The sequence below is a fragment of the Triturus cristatus genome, chromosome 3_2, assembly GCF_964204655.1.
Source record: "Triturus cristatus chromosome 3_2, aTriCri1.1, whole genome shotgun sequence".
NCBI classification, from domain to species: domain Eukaryota; kingdom Metazoa; phylum Chordata; class Amphibia; order Caudata; family Salamandridae; genus Triturus; species Triturus cristatus.
Window position 1 is genome coordinate 820,860,413 of NC_140584.1, and position 15,133 is coordinate 820,875,545.

The 15,133-nt window shown below is 45.8% G+C and overlaps 1 protein-coding gene across 11 annotated transcripts in view; it reads right to left on the reverse strand.

Annotated features, from left to right (window-relative positions):
• The window catches only part of LOC146858220 (caspase-8-like), a 218,830-nt gene that overhangs the window by 189,214 nt on the left and 14,483 nt on the right, over positions 1-15,133 (reverse strand). For 7 of the 11 annotated variants that reach the window (XM_085648996.1, XM_085649001.1, XM_085648997.1 and 4 more), the window contains one exon: positions 4,192-4,243. The exons of the other annotated variants lie outside the window; for them this stretch is intronic. The gene's annotated coding sequence lies outside the window, so the exon portion shown is untranslated. The remainder of the gene's footprint in view (positions 1-4,191; positions 4,244-15,133) is intronic. 11 annotated transcript variants of the gene reach the window in all.

The following is a 15,133-nucleotide window of genomic DNA, read 5'->3' on the forward strand; positions in this document are numbered from 1 at the left end:
CCTGCTGCAGGAGACGCATCTTATAGGAAATACGTGCTATGCCCTGAATAGGAAGGGGTATAAATTCATTGCACATTCAGGATTCTCATCTGGGTACAGGGGTGTGGGCATCCTAGTTAGAGCTTCGTTGCCATTTGAGGTGGACTCCACCATTGTTGATGATAGGGGGAGGTTTGTGGCGGTGGCGGGGCGGTGGGAAGGACGGACTGTGGTTTTAGTTTCGGTTTATGTCCCGCCGGCCCTGCAGGCCTCCACTTTTGCAGATCTGGGTAGGGCCCTGCTGGATCTCCCGGGGGTAATGCTTGTGGTGGGAGGGGATTTCAACGCTGTTTGCTCCGGCCTGCTGGATAGACACCCGCCCAGAGACACAGGGGGGGCTCAGAAATGGCTTCCAGACTTCCTAGACACGCTTGGTCTGATAGACTGCTGGCGGCTCCGGCACCCCACACAGAGCCAGTACACGTTCCACTCCGGGGCACATGGTAGCCTCTCCAGGATTGATTACCTGCTCACTCTGGCCGCGCATGCCTCGTTGGTATCCGAGGCGAGGCACATGGCGCGCGGTATATCTGACCACTCGCCAGTGTGGATCCGGCTGGATCTAGGTCGGGAGGGAGGAGGAAGGGTGGCCCCTATCAACCCTTGGTATTTCCGAGACCCCAAGATGCGCAGCGCCCTGGTAAAGAAGGTAGAAAATTTTTTCAAGGACAATCAGGGAACCGTTGACTCGGCAGTGTCGCTGTGGGAAGCTTTTAAGACCGTGCTTCGGGGGGAGGCCCTCTCCCTAGTAGTGGCTGCCAAGAGGCGTAGAGATGGTGAGATTCTGCAGGTGGAGGAGGAGATCGCGGCTCTGGAGGGAGCGATGGAGGAGGAGGTTACAGAGTCCTCACTGCATGAGCTTTGTTTGAAGCAAACTGAGTATAAAGACCTGGTGACGAACGCCGCTAAGACCCTCAGTAGGGAACAGCAGGGCCGACTGTATGATATTGGTGATAAGGCAGGGAAACTCCTGGCGTGGCTGGACAAAAAAGAACGGGTCAATAGAGTGGTGCCAGAGTTGACGGGAGAGAGGGGAGAGGCGATTGTGGAACCTGAGGGGATTGTAAAGAGCTTCTCGGACTATTTCTGTAAGGTTTATGCCTCTGCGTCGGATAGGCCAACCGAGGACTCGTGTGACCTCCTCCGTGATATCGAGTTGCCCTGCCTCTCTGCTATAGATAGGGACGATCTAGATGGTGAAATAACGGTCGACGAGGTGGCGGGGGCTATCCGCGCGTTAAACTCGGGTAAGGCCTCGGGACCGAACGGCTTGCCGATAGACCTGTACAAGCTGTTCCCGGATAGGGTCGCCCCTCACCTGCGCGCCATGTTTTTGGAGGCGCGGGGGGTGGGGCCCTCCCGTTGGATCAGCGACTGGCGTCGATTGTGGTCATACACAAAGAGGGTAAACCCCGCGATAAGAGCGCCTCATATCGGCCTATTTCACTTCTTAACGCGGAGCCGAAAATTCTGGCTAAACTCCTGGCTGCCCGTTTGATTAGGGTACTTGGCGACTTAGTCCACCCGGATCAATCCGGCTTCATCCCGCACCGAAACACAGCGCTGAATCTTAGGCGTCTTCATGGCGTAATCGCCAGGGCGGGCACGTTGCGTGAACCAGCTATTGTGGCGTCTCTTGATGCCACGATGGCCTTTGACACGGTGGAGTGGGCATACTTGTGGGCCGTGCTGGCCAAGTTCGGTTTTGGCAGCGGTTTTGTGAGCTGGGTGAGGTTGCTGTACGAGGGGCCGCTAGCTAGTGTGGTGGTGAATGGTCGGGCGTCGACTCCGTTTCAGCTTGGAAGGGGTACTCGGCAGGGTTGCCCCCTGTCGCCTCTGTTGTTCGCCCTCGCCCTTGAGCCCCTGGCTGCGTGGATACGTTGGCACCCGGATATACGGGGCCTTCGGTGGTCGCCTGAACACGAGGACCGTATTTCGCTCTATGCCGATGATATCCTGTTGTATCTTGCCTCGCCCAAGAAATCACTTATAGTGGTCTGTGACGTACTCACATCTTTTGGTAGGAACTCGGGTCTCGTCATCAATTGGAGCAAATCGTACTTGTATGTTCTTAGTGGCGAGGTTCCACCGATCCCTAGAACATGTTCGATACAGATCGCCCAGCAGGGTTTCGTGTACTTGGGGATCTTTATCACCATGGACTCGGCTGTGCGCTATGAGAAGAATCTGCTCCCCCCCCGGCACGCCTGAGGCGCGATGTTGAAGGTTGGCGGAGGCTGCCGCTCTCCCTCGTCGGGCGTGCGGCCCTGTTCAAAATGATGTCTCTCCCCCGCTTTCTCTACGCCTTACAGAATACCTTGGATTGGGTGCCGGCCAAATACTTTCGGGAGGTCGAAGGCCTCCAACGGACGTTGCTGTGGGATGGGCGGCCGCGAATTGCTATTGCAAAGCTGACGCTTCCATGGTACGACGGGGGCATTGCGCTCCCAGATATCCGTCGGTACTATTGGGCCACACAGCTGAGCGCGATCAATCATGGGCTTTATGGCCCTGCTCTCAGCCCTGGGTATGCCATGGACAGGTGGTTGCTGCGTGGTGGTAACTATTACAGGGCGTTGTACTCGCGATCCCTAGACTCGTCCCTCACGGGGCCCACCGCTGTGGCAGTGCGGGTGTGGAAGATGGCAACTGACTCGCTGGGCTGGAAGGATAAGCTCACCCTCGCTACCCCGTTGTTTGAATCGGAGAGATTGGGAAGGCTTTGGCATTCAAAAGGCTTTGATAAGTGGGACCTGATTGGCATCTCCAGGGTGGGTGATGTGCTGCATAAGGGGAAGGTGAAGTCCTTTGAGGAGTTGCAGACTGAGTATGAGCTGGGGCCCTCCGAGTATTTCAGATATATTCAGATGCGCCACGCCCTCCGATCAGTCCTCGTGGAGGGTGAGAAGGTGCCTGAGTCCTCTCCCTTGGAGGACCGGGTCCTTGATGGCCACATGCCCGAAAGCACGATCTCGCTAATATATAAGAAACTTATAAACGTCCGGGCGGACATGCTTCTGGGGCTGAGGGACCAGTGGACTAGGGATGGCCTCGAGTTAGATGATGAGGATTGGCAGTCAGCTGTTTCTTCCCCTAAGGAGGTCGCGATCCCGTCGCGCCTGAGGCTGGTGCAGCTTAAAATACTGCACCGAGTGTATGTGACGGGGCCAAGGCTGGTCCACATGGGGTTCTCGGAGGACGGCCTGTGCAGGAGGGGGTGTGGTATGGTGGGTACTTTCCTGCACATCATTTGGGAGTGTGGTGTCATTGTGGAATTCTGGAGGGGAGTCCATGCAGTAATGGGGGAGGTGACAGGCATTGCTCTGCAGCCGGAGGCGCGGTGCTGTCTCCTGAATATCTGGGGGCCCACTGATCTCGATGAGGCGCGGACCCAATGGGTGACACTGGGTAACATGGTCGCTAAGAGGGATATCGCGCGATTGTGGGGCTCCTCGGGGCCCCCCACACTGACTGCGTGGAAAGAGAACATGGACTGGAGCATGTTTAGGGAGAAGACAGTCTACTACTCTAGAGGCCGCCCCCGGAAGTGGCACGCCATCTGGGGGCGGTGGAATCAATACAGGGGGGGAATATGCCTTGCCCCTGATCTGGAACCGCCCGAGGAACAGCTTTCCCCCTGACCTTCTTTCCAGCACAGTCTGGTTTGTGAACTATTTGGGCCTCTGCTGTCCCCCCTCTTCCTCCTTACACTATTTTGTAACCGGTAGATGAGTGGGGTCCGGCCTCCCCTGGGGGCTCTCACCATGGTTTTTAATGTTCTTGCCTTGCTGGGGTTTGCTGTGCTTTTTGTGTTTGTTTAAAATTGAACCTTTGCACTTCTCTTTGTACTTTACTGGGGGCGCATCACTGTTTCTAATCATCGATGCTGCCGAACCTCCGGGTTGTCGGCTGAATAGCTGTATCCTGTTTTTTAAATAAAGGTTTTTCAAAAAAAATACGGAGGGATGAGAATCACAGAGGTGAAGCCGGACACCCTGACTTAAAGTGGAAAAGGCGAAAGAGGAAAAGGAAAGGATCAAAATTCACTGGTATCGGGAACATAGAACACCGTAGAACCACAAAGAGGGAATCACCTCCCTCCTTGACAAAGTTTTAACTTGAGGAGTTCGTTTTTTAATATATCACACTTACCTGGATGCTCCTGTTTTTTTCTTGAGCCGTTGGTGGCACCACCTTACCGGACCTTAGAAGAAAGAGATTGGTTGTTCACAAAAGGCATTACTACCCAGCGTAATAGGCCTAGGATGAAGAGGGTGACTGAACCCTATGGAAGGAGAGTTTTGTTGGAGCGCCTTTTTTACCGGATACTTAAGGGACTAGATGTTTATATGCAACTCAAATATACTCATTCAAAGTCACCATAAGGAAACTAGAAAAGCCTCCTAAGCCTGATTTCCAACCATCCTTCCACACTATGATTGACATCCACTGTTGCGGAATTCGCGGTCTATCTATTTCTCCTGAGGAGTTTCCAAGAACAGACTAGCCATTAGGCCTACTGGACTAAAGATTAGTCCTGGTGGCTGAATAACCAGGAATGGTGGTGCACCAACGCGATAAGAGGCTAGATTATACCTACAGTGATGGAAATGAAAACACTTACTTCAGAAACACACAATTTTAGATGGCACCGGCAGAAAGGGAGAGGGTTAGTTAAAGCCCTAAATATATGTAATCATTATTCAAACTTTGCCCACGAAACAAAATGACAAGAGGAGGAAATGACAGAGCAAAACTGCTCTGGTTTACTTTGTTGATTAATTGGTGTTGGTTGATTAAGGCGCCTAATGCAGAGACTTATGTGTAGTCAGCAAGCCTTAAGCTACACTAAGAAGATAATTTAGGTGGTTAATGCACTTGCGGCAGAGATCTGTGTGTAATCTTGTGGGCACAAGTTTGAATCGTCATAAAACAGCTCAGTGTCATGAGTAACTTGTAGGTCTCAAATGCTTATGCTAGTAAGATAGCTCAGACAGCTCTGCAGGTTAAAGCATTTTTACAAACATATCCGTGTAACCTGCAGATCACAAGTTACAATCCTGACAAAATAACTTCGAGGGGTGGGTGGCCAATACACACATGTGCTTCACCTCTCCTGCAATTCAGAACAAGCATTTGCAATGCAATAGGTCTCGCATTTAGGAGAGGCTGAGCTGTTGGCATTGTAAATGTCAATGCCTTTTATTCATGTGTTGTTTTTAAAACAGATAAATAAAAGGCGTTGTCATTTACAATGCCAATAGCTTAAAATCTTGACAATGCAAGACCTATTGCAGTGCAAATGTGTGCTATAATTTTTTTTAAAAAGCGCTAGGAGAGCGGGTGTCCTGACAAAGCTATTTGAGAAAATAGTGCTTGAAGGCTGTAATTAAAGCCTACTAAGCAACAACACACTTAACGGGGTGTCGCCTTGGGAGGTTACAAAATGAGACAAAGCGGTACTAAGTCTTTTGGCCAATGAACAGCCACAGTTTAGTGGACAATGATACAAGCCAATGAAACATGTGGACGGAGCTTCAAGTCCCTGCCTCAATACAGCATGCCTCGCATGCGCTGCCCAGGCTCGACCTAAAAAAAGGGAAGAGACATCTCTTCAAAGGTATTCCAACCAAACAGAATAGGTACCTTCTTGTCTCCTGCCTCACTGTAAGTGATCTTGAATCATCAGGGCTCATGCTCTTTGATCTACAATCTGTTGCTCCTCCGCTAGATGTCACAGTCAAACAAACACTGGACACAACAACCCACGAGAGACAGGCACGTCTCATCCAGCGCAGTAAGGCTCAGTGTGCTGCTTGTTGTAACCATCTACGCAAAGAGCCAGGCAGCGTTTCAGTAGCACTTCCATTGCCCACAAGTTACTCCTGCTTGTAATAACCTTAGTGCCTCCTAGACCGCAGAAACCGATTCTATATTACTAATTTCTTCAGACAGGACCAAAGCTGAAGATTCATATGGAAGCAGAAACCTCCGAACTCTCATGAGATATGTTGTTAAACACGTGCAAGAGCCTGCGAATGACACGGACTATCACAGCTCAAAAGACAAAGTCAAATAATTATTGCTTGGTTGAAAAAAATCTTTATCCAATGTCCAATACGAGGCTACAATACTAAAAACTAAAAATCGTGTTAAATGATGGAATAGACATATGACACAAATACAGAGAGATCATTCAAAAATGCAGATTATTAAAATCTTGTAGTACATAAAAACCGAAGTAGCTACATAGAAATAAACAGAATTAAATATTTTTATAAACACATTTTAAAACAATGACAACAAACCTTAACACAATGCTGGATGGTGAAATCTTGACCATTTAACATGAAAAGTAAAGTGCCCAGGAAAGGTCTGATGTTTTTATCTGAGGTCTACCACTTTTTTTATTTTGTTTAAAAAATCCGAAATAAGAGAAGAAAGATTTGTTTAAAGTGTTGTTATACTCTACAGTGAGGGTTCGGGTGTGGACAGACTAACTTCTTCTGACCATAGTACAAAAAGAAAGATTGCATCTGAATAAACTCATCGAAGGCATGTTGCAGGTTTCTGCTTTGGCGGATTCAAGTCTTAGATTTCGGATATTCTGATGATACATTTGGTGGTGTTCTGGACTGCATGGTATATTGTGGGGAAGAAGCTTCATATGGCTAGAGGGACAACCCCCATGTATTTTTTACCCAGTACTTTCTATGAACTGTTTACAGTGCCTAAACGGATGTGATGTAACAAGGTAACAATCGACTGTGAGGTAAGAGCGGATGTTGATCTTCCGTTGCACATTCTTTTCCATTTCTGTATTTGCCTCACGATGCTTGGGGGCCTCAGATGATGGATGAGAGCACCATATCCACAGTTCCCAGTAAATGCCAGAGTACTATTATATATCAGCAGCTACTCTTCCATGCATTGTCATATTTTAAGAAACCTATTCAACAAAAAACTGGCAAAACAAAAGTTCAGTCAGGAACATTTATACATATGCATGACCATAACTAAACATTTACCTACACTACCGTAGCCAACTCTTCTTATAAAAGGGGTTTGTTTTTTATATGCATCCTATGACAGGTTATTAGTGGCAAAGAGAGTGGTATGACATTTAAGAATCAGCCTAAGGTTTTGACTAACAGCCTATCAGAAGAATAAGTCACACCAGCTTATTAGCTTTTCTTCTCCCAGCCCCACTACAAAACCACCTCTGCCCTCTTCCCCTTGCCCAAGGAATTCCTCCTTTTTTATCGGGTTTGAGGCTTCCATGTGGTGTTGTCGGTGTACCAGAAGAATCTGAAAGGCAGCGGGTTGAAGGCATTAAGAAGCCGGTGAAAAGTAGCGAAACCTGAATTCAGACATAACCTGGATACTGCATGTTAACATCATCATAAAGAGTGCCTTCTACACAATGAAAACACTATGTCGCATCTTCCCATACCCTGCATACCAACATACACCGCAAGTTGTCCCCACACTTGTAATCTCCAAGCTTGAACTATGCCAACATCCTATACCTTGGTACACCCACATGTGTCAAACGCAAAATACACCTCATCCAAAATGCTGCCTCAAGGCTTCTTCTCTGCTTTCACCCAAGTGAATGCCTAACTCCAGTCCTGCAATTGCTCCACTGGCTACCAATAGCTGCATTGTCCACAAAAACCTCCCAAGGAAAAGGACCGCTATACCTACAAGTTAAATTCAAGCAATACAACCCAAATAGAACACTACGCTCCAGCAAACACTTAATCACCCAACAATAAGAAATCCGTAAGAGTGACTGCTGTCTCACTAATAGCAGCCAAGCTCTGGAACTCACTACCAGCCAACATTAGAAGCACGCAGAATAATATACATTTCCGATTTCAGTTGTAACCATAGCTATTTCCTAGATAACTGCGCCACTCACACTCTGGCAACAAATCCCGGGAAACAGTTGCGACCTCAAGGGCAATCCTTAGCTTAAAACCCACGAACTGGAAACAATTCAACCAGCAAACTGCTTTCAATATGCAGGTAAGCTAAGAAGGGCTAACCTTCTGTTTGTTGTAGCATTATCAACATTGGGACCCATACTCTCATCCGCACCATCATGGCAGAGCCAATCCCAACTGTCACAGAGGTTTATTTCTCCTTGAAAAAACTACGCAAAAACTAAAAGTCCTCATTTAACAATTGGTACTAAATTATGGAGAAAATGAGTCCCACCTCATACTGCCTGTGGGTTTATTTTGTCCTTTGCGTTGGGTTTGCCCTTTTCTACAGTACTTTCTGCTCGCTGCTAATCCAACTGCTGGTGGCAGACATGCTCGGACACGACCTCCCTGCGGCCGAGGCTCTCTGCTGCAGTTATTGTATTTTTCTCCGTTCCCTTAGCAGGTACAAGGCCTTTCAGAGTATTTTATCAAGTGTTTTTTTTCTCCATGTTAACCGCTTCTAGGGTTTCTCACATATATTATATATGCATATTTGTCTTGGCAGCAGTTTATGCCACAAAACATCACCACACACAGGTAACAAAGTCACAAAAAGCAGGGACTGAGCTGTAAATCACACCTTTCAACACCATTACGTTGAAAAAAGTAACCTATACCGAGGAATGGCAAATTCCATCTCAGCATTCGGGCAAATGAAGCACAAATAATTTTTAAGATGTAGAAGGAAGAAAGGGGCAAATGATTAAGGACAATCAGATGGATCTATCCTCTGATAGATCAATAATTTGAAGGAGCAATTTCACACCAAAAAGTACTTATGCGAACTACCTCAAACTTTAAGACCTCACCTGGGGTTTTAACCATAAGCTATGGAAAGGGGACACTTAATAGTGTTTCTTGCGTTGAGTGTCAATATGTTAGAGATTTGTTATGATATAGTACTGGGTGCAAAGCTTCGCCCAACTTCTCAGTCTCTCAGTGGGTGGCAAACGTCTCTGACCTGGGAACCGAATCCCCAGTTTTCATATCGCTTCCCATGCGGTGAGCGTGCACTTGAGATCCTGTCCCATTGCAGCCTCCCCCCTGGAACCTGCAGCTTGCGGTCTTAAAAAGCTTGGTACCACTGAACTGTTTCCGCCCAATCATGCCCTCCTACTCTGAAAAATAATGTAATTTTAATCACAGCTAAGGCCATCCCAACATGCTCTAACCAATAAAGAGGTAATGATGCATATGCCTGCTGACATCACAGTGTGCCCCAATATTCTAAGCAATGGACCGGTAACGTTAACAATGATTGATAAGTTTACAGTATACCTGATTACTCCGAACAATGGAAGATAACTTTAGGAGAAATTTACTGGCATCACAATGTGCCTTTCGGAAGAGAACTTAACTCCCGTAAGAACTAAAGGGTATGCATGCCCTGCTAGTCTGAGCAAGCGGAGAGTGCCGTTAGCAGTGACAGATATCATCAACAAGTGCTGGGCTGTTGCAACAATAAACAGTCATTTCAGATGATTGATGACATCACAGAAAAAGAAAATTAACAGCGACTGATGGCGTCACAAATCTGAACAAAGGAAGGTAACGTCAGGCATTACTGATGACATCACAAAGTGTTCTGCGATCATGAACTTTGGGAAGGCAGCCTTATACTGATGGCATCAGATAGTGCTCTGCTGTTTAAGCTGAAGAATGGAAAGTTAACTTTCGTGATGACTGAAGGGATTACAGAATGAGCTGTGTTGTGTTATGTTCTGTAGGTGGCAATAAACGTAGAATAGTCGTACCTATCAGCCTGACACAATGTGTATTCTGATATACTTACATGGTCCTCTTTTTTCGTAGGACTTGTTAGATACCCATACTACTCATATGATGAACGGTCAACATAACTAGTTCTGCGACCAGTACAGGCCCTAATATATCAGATTATGGGCCTTCCCTAAGTAAGTATATAACATATCTATATACTTAACTCTAATATGGTGCTTAGGACTTCCATCCAATGAACAATGTTTTCAACATTGCAGTGTTTGATATATATGAACAAAAAGGATCACCCATAGGACAAGTTTTTCAACATATTAGGTTATTCCAGGATCACAAAGTTCTTTGCAAAAAAAGGTTCGGTTATATTTTTCTCTGGACTGGCACTTCTTTTTCTGTTATATTCTGACACATTGAGAACTTGGGATTTTTGGTCTTGTCTTCACAAAATTATGACAAATCAACCACTATCTGGGCACATTTTGATCTTTTTTCTTAGGGTATTTCCTTTTCTCCTTTCCTCTTCGTTCTTTGGGTCTTTTTTCTGAGTCTAGAATTTACTAACCTAAAATTAAGTGGTTTGACACTTGCTTCTAATTAATGTCCCAATCATTGGGTTTGGAAAGATGGTACATTTATGTTTACATTATTGTCTTTACAGCCTTGAGGAAGTCACTGGATGTGACTAAACACGTGTCGGCTGTCTCTGCTCATTGGGACTGATGCATGTAATCCCAAAAAGAAATATTCTGTTATCTATATTCATCTTGGGATTTACCTTGAATGTATTCAGTCTTATTAGGAATTGACATGATGTGGTTTTTAGCTTACGTGTAAAAATCAATTTTGCTATACATTTAAATTTGCTAAGATTGTACTTAAAACTTGTGGGTGAATCTATCTCTCGTCTCTGTCCTGTGTAAAAATAGAACTCTGTTGCATTGATGTTAAAACTGACTATGGTTAAATACCTATTGTTATAAATTTTAGAGTGCTGGGATTTGTCTAATCATATTGCTTTACACGTGGACCCCTGAGTCTAAGTGTTTTTTTGCACCTATGGTAGTGGGGTGCTAGTAATCCTGAGTGGCACCACGACTTTTCTGATTACGTGTTTTTGTACACAAATTTGCTTTTTCATCCTGTTAGCCCTGTACATTTTCAGATTTCTTTTGATGTGCGACTTGTTTATACACTGCTACCTTTGTTTCTGTACAGAATGATCTGTGTTGTGTTATGTTCTGTAGGTGGCCATGGTTCCAGCGAGCATGTTACCAGCTGGTGGGGTCGTGTGACGTCACTGTGTCCCAGGAGACAGCTTGTCGGTTGCTCCTGGGCAGATACAAGAGGCTTCATGGCGTTGCTAGTTGCCTCACAAATAATTGTTGGCTTATACTAATCTCAGGAGGAGCTTTCACTCTCTTACTCTGAATGATGGGAAGGTAATTTAACAATGATGACATCACACTGTGCTTTGTTATTCAGAACTAGGTCAAATCGGGGGGAAACTTCATCCGCAACCAATGACATCATAATGTGCTATTCTGAACAAAGAGGGAAACTTTAGCAATAAAGGGTGGAAGGAGGAGTGTGACGTGGTACGGAGCATACGGAAGGTACCTAACAATAAGCGATGAACTCGCAAATGTGGGGAGCTGTTGTCAACAGAGGGAAACTAAATGCGTGAGAACATCACAAATGTGTTCAGGGATTCGAAGCAATGGGAAGGTACTAGCAAGGAGTTGTGAGATCACAAAGGTGTCCCGCTGTTTATGACCCGGGGGATGTAACTTCATCAGTGACTAGTGACATTGTTGAGCAATTCTGATCAACGAAGATGTAACTTTTGCGAAGACTGGTAACACCACAATGTGGGGATTCCTTTTTGAGTACCTGAAAATGAAATTTAGCCAAGACTTCAGAGTGCGTTATCATAGCTACATTAGCAGGTAACAGTTCACCGGTAGTCTGAAACGCAAGAAAACATAAGAAACTTGCACAGGTTTTTTTGCTTCATGAATGACACGTTTCAGGGCTTTCAGTGTTTGGAATAGGCTGTTAGCATTTCACTGCCCTTCCCTGTTCCCGAGCCCAAGGAATGCAGACCCTTGCAAAGGGCAAGCTCCTTGAGCACACACGTCGCAAATTTCCAACAGCAAATACATTACTATTTTGTTGTAAAATAGTGGCCAGTGGCACATGAGAATCGCCAGGTTTTTAAGTCATTTCCCTGCTTACAGTACATTCATAAGCTATACCCCTTGTACACTATGAATATATTAATACACAGGGCCAGTACTAGGCATGGGAAATGTGACCAGCTGCCAAAACTCCTTGCTCAGCTACCACTGGTGAGCTCACCCCAGTGCACGTGCACCATAAATGTATCCTTTTACCATCTCCCTCCGCTGGACTCACACCGTTCCGTCATAGCTGCAAGGCCCATGGCTATGCAAGCCCCTCCCTGGGCTGCACAGTGCTGCGTCTTTGTTTAGAAGCTCAGAGAAGGGAACCTGATAGCACTAGGCCACAGCTGTGCGTCCCAGGAGTGTGATTTTCTCCCCTTAGCCTCGAAACACTAGCCCTTGGGTGCCCCTCTCGCCTTTCCTGAGCCTGACAGAGCTACGTCATAGCTGCGAGGCCCGAGAAAGAGTCTAGGTTGGTTGCACTCGGCCATGACTTTGAGGCCCAGGAGAGGAGGTCCCTCCGAGTCATGAATGAAAGGCCTTGGGGAGTAGCACCCCTTCCACTGAGCCTTGTAAAGCTGGATCATGGCTGTGAGGCCCTGTGAGCCTCACAGCGCCGGGTCGCAGATGCGAGACCCTCACATCCCCCCCACCTTTGGCTTCGCAGTTATGGGCTAGCGCTGCAAGTCACCTTTCCCCTCAGCACTAGACCACTGCTGCAAGGCCTAGGACAGTGAAGACCCCTTCTCTGGGCCTCTCAGCACAAGGCTATGCCTGTGAAGCTCAGGAGATACCCTTCCCCGGTCCTCGTAGCGCTAGACCATAGCTGGCGGGCCCCATGCCAGGGCCTTGCAGTGCTGGATCGTAGCTGGGAGGCCCAGAGAAGGGCACACCTCCCCTGGGCTTCACAGCACTAGCCCATAGCTGTGAGGTAAAGGGGAGTGGGACTCCCTCGTATCAGGGACATAGACATACATAGTGCAGCAGGTGCACTGGCACCAGGAGAATTTAAGCACCCAATGCACCAAATTATGGCTGCATTTTACTTTTCAGCCAGTGGAAGAGGGATGGGGTGACTTTACTTTGAACCTGGGCCCACTGCACAATTGCTATGCCACCTGTCCCTCTTCTATGTCATTTGTAAGCATGTGTTACCACTGCACAGCCACGGAGAAGCAGCCCCCCTCCTAGGCCTCAGCCATGGGTGTGCAGTGAAAGACCTGGGGAGATGTGTTCCTACCACGGGCTTCTCAGCATAGGACCATGGCTGGGAGGCAAACGGACAGTGCCCCTTTTAGAGGGCGTAGCTATCAATAGAGCAATAGGTGCAGTAGCACCAGGGTTCAGGGATGTTAGGGACCCAATCAACTCAAATTACCGCTTTGATTTACAGACCACCAAGCAGGTGAGAAGGTCATTTGCTTGCATCAGGGCCAATGGCGCTATTGATAGGCCACGAGCTGGGGTCTCAAAGTCACGATTCAGACGTTAAAGTTCTAAGACAGGCACATCTTCTCTGTGCCTCAGAACACTGGACCAAGGCTGTGATGCCAAGGAGAACAGGCACCTTTGAGGGTAATATCAATAGTGTGGCAAGTACAGTGCCACACTGGGCTCTGTAGGGTTACGAGCCCAGTGCACCCAAAAATATGGCTGCATTTTACAGTTCATTCAGGGGACGGAGAGGGATGCTATTCACATTTTACACCCCAGGGCACCACAGCTATGCCAGTAGGCCCTCCACCTGTGCCTCTTGGGATGGTCTTATGCTGTGAGGCCTAAGTTCCCATGTGAGGCCAAACAGCGCTCTTCAACACAGGTTCCCCAACCTGAATTGCTGCATTCATTTCCACCAACCTTCCACACACCTCCACACTGACGGTCTATCATTGGCACTCACCTCGTGCTCACACAAAAGGAGAGAGGGAAGTTATCCCTCCGTAATAAGATTGCTCCTTCTCTTATGCAATCTAAATTGTTTACATTAAAACTCCTTCATTGGACCCCTGGTTGCTTATATAGATTGAATCTTAGAGATAGCGATCTTTGTTGGAATTGTAATTTGGTACCAGGCACTCATCAACATATGTTTTTTGAATGTACGTTATTGCAATCCTTTTGGGGTTTACTACAGAAACATCCATCACAAATTTTTAACATTTCGTTAGAGCGTTCTTTCCCGATGATTCTATTGGGCCCAAGGGCTACATCTATTCCTTTACAATACGAATATGCAGTTATTGGATTTACTTATATCTATTGCTGTTAAAGTTATACTAACTGAGTGGAAATCTTTCCATCTTTTGTCTTATCATACCTGGTGGGCATGGGTATCATTCCTTCGTGGGGCTCATACTTTTGTTGAAGAGAAACATTACACTCTTCCCATTTCCAGTAATGTATGGAGGTCACAGGATAATTATATGACTTTATCTCCTCAGGGGTTGGTAGCTCAGTATCCCTTTGAATCTACTTTTTAAATTGTTTTTCCTCACTGAAGCAGTTGTCCCCACCTCTCTCTTTCTTCTTCTTTCTTTTTTCTATCTTTTCTTCTTCTCCCCTGCTTTCTTTCCTTAAGCAATTTCATTTATTAGCAACAGGACTAGTTTTTGATCTCAATGAATTATAAAAAGTTTATCTTTCTATTCCTTCTACCTGGACTTTGTAAAATTATTTGATTCATTTTATAACATATATATATATATATATATATATATGTCATTTATATATTTTATTCTTTTGCTAGTTCATTACCTTTCACTTGAATTCTATTCTGTTGATGTTGTTCTTCGTTTTATTTTTTTTTAAGTTTGAGTTTATTCATCAAAGAAGGAGAAATATAAAAACAAGTACAAGAAAAGCAATACATAGTATATGACAATAAAAATACATAAGCAATTCAATAAAGAAAGAATAACTAAATTGCAAAAGGTATTCACTAATTTTAAATGAAATATTCTTAAAGAATAAGGGTAAAGGGAGGGGGGAGAAAATAAAGAAGATATCACAACTTTCTATTATAAGAACAAGAGATAACTTACAAAATTATCACTATAAATCAACATTTTAAGAGTGAAAGATCATATTATGCTGAAAGAAGATTGAACAGTAAGGGTTAATCATTAAAGAACAAAACAGGATATGTGTAAATACAAATACAACTATATGTTTTAATCACGGAGG